Source organism: Cyprinodon variegatus, unplaced genomic scaffold (genome assembly GCF_000732505.1).
Source record: "Cyprinodon variegatus isolate N-32 unplaced genomic scaffold, C_variegatus-1.0 Scaffold46, whole genome shotgun sequence".
Taxonomy (NCBI): Eukaryota; Metazoa; Chordata; class Actinopteri; order Cyprinodontiformes; family Cyprinodontidae; genus Cyprinodon; species Cyprinodon variegatus.
Genome location: NW_015150499.1, coordinates 1,526,845 through 1,528,905, shown reverse-complemented (window position 1 = coordinate 1,528,905; position 2,061 = coordinate 1,526,845).

The following is a 2,061-nucleotide window of genomic DNA, read 5'->3' as shown; positions in this document are numbered from 1 at the left end:
TCATCTTTGAGCACGCCATTTCACTTTTCTTTCACCAGTTCACCGCAGTTCTTCCAGCAGTCCACACTTTCTCTGCTCTCTTTTTCTCATCATCTTCTCCTTCTTCTAAAAGTAGCAGCAGCAGCAACCCAGACTGACAGCTCATTGGCTCATTTGGATCACGTGCAGCCTGGTGCCGGACGCTCTGGAGGGCTTTGCCGTATTAACAGGAGCAGCAGTGTAAGAGAAATTAGATACTGCCATCGGACAACATGCGAGTCATTTATAAACATTTAAATCAGGTTGGGTCCGGATCCGGACCCTGGTCCTCTAATCTTTTACCTCTGCTATATAATAAACCTACTATAAAAAACTGTTTTAAAAGCTGTCATATTTGGATGCATATCCCAAGCACTTTTTTCTTCCTTTAGGACCTTCTCCTTTGACTATTTGAGCTGATATAAAGAGTAAGTTTCTCTACTGCGGAAATATAAAGTAATTTAATCAATCAGTCAACATCAAATATCTATAATTCTACTTGGAGCGTCCTAAAAGCTACGACTTCTATTATTGAGAGGAAGCTTTACTATTAAGCTACAAACCGAGGGTTTACCTCCTCAGAGTAAAAGACACCAAACTCAAGTAATTTTCTTCTCCTTTTACTCATTAGGAAGTCATATTGTTGCATAAAAATCACCTATTAGAATTGAAGAACATATACTTTATGTATGATGATTCCTTCAAGCGTTATAAATAGAACCATTTTTTTTGGTGCTTGCATTGACCGACACGAGAGCACCTAAGTTATGCATGATCGAACACATCTAAGCAAAAATCCTCTGCATACTGCCCACATTCTCCTGCTGTAAATAGATCTGCATGTCTCATCTAAAGCCTTCTAATCTTTCAAGGGAACATTAACATTATGGATATCTGGTTGCTATGGTTACGAGATGACACGGCCCTGAACGAGGGAGTGGAGAAGTTTTGTGATGAAAATTCAACTTATACCTGAGGAAGTTTCATTGGATGGCAGCAACATACGAGCTCCTGAAGAGAAATAAAGCACTCTGTGCTTTTAGTGTAAGCATAGAGATCCTGCACTGGAGTGGATGGTCGCTCAATAATCATCAGAATGAATTCTGCCTTTCCTGTGCAGTAATGTCTGCACCTGCAATGCAGGCAGCAGGTCTGAAATGAATGCCTGTGATTCCTGACTTGCTGAGGTTGTCGGCTGCAGAAGCTCACTGTGGAGGTAATTATGTAGAAACATTTAAACTGAAGAAAGGCTCATAGACACGCGACACACACACTGATCCACTGCAGGGTTCAAACGTGAAGCACTTCCACCATAAAGCTGTCTCACACCGACACCATGGCAGCTTCACCTGCTGCTTGTTACAGATAAACTGATAAATGTTTTTCTGGAAATGCTCACATGTCGATGTGATCCAGCTGCCCTTCACAATCCTCTGCATCTCTCCTTGCTTTCTGCCTCTTTGTTATTTTGTGCCTTCACTCAGGATTTGTTATACCCTGTTTTCTTGGTTTTCCTCCATTTTCTCTTCCCATCCCGCTGAAGTTCATGCAAATTTTTGTGATTTTTATTCTGAGAGGTTTTGAATGTTTGAACATTTACTGCTGCTGTGCATATTGTTGTTTTATTGTATTCCTCCATCCATGTTCAATACCTGCTTATCCTTGCAGAGTCTCAATGAAGCTGGTGTGTCATTCCACCAAAAGGCTGCAATTTTCACCCCCTGAATTGGCAACCTTACTAGCTGCAAAAACAGGAAGTAAATCTCAAGAGGCAGGATTTCCTGAAAAGTCTCTTGTCTTTTATTCTTTCAAAGCAGATATATAATATTTTTGTTAAAATTCACATTTTAGTTGTGAACCAGAATTAGCAGGATTTCCTTCCTCTATCAGTAACCTGTATAGTTTGTGTTTGGCCTTTTGTTTTCTTACTTATTTATTTAAATCCAGCTTGTTTGGTGCACCCAAATGTGCAAAAGAGCCTTAAGTAAAAGAAACATTTTAATGTAATGCTCAGAGGTGGAAAAAGTACTAAAATATCATACT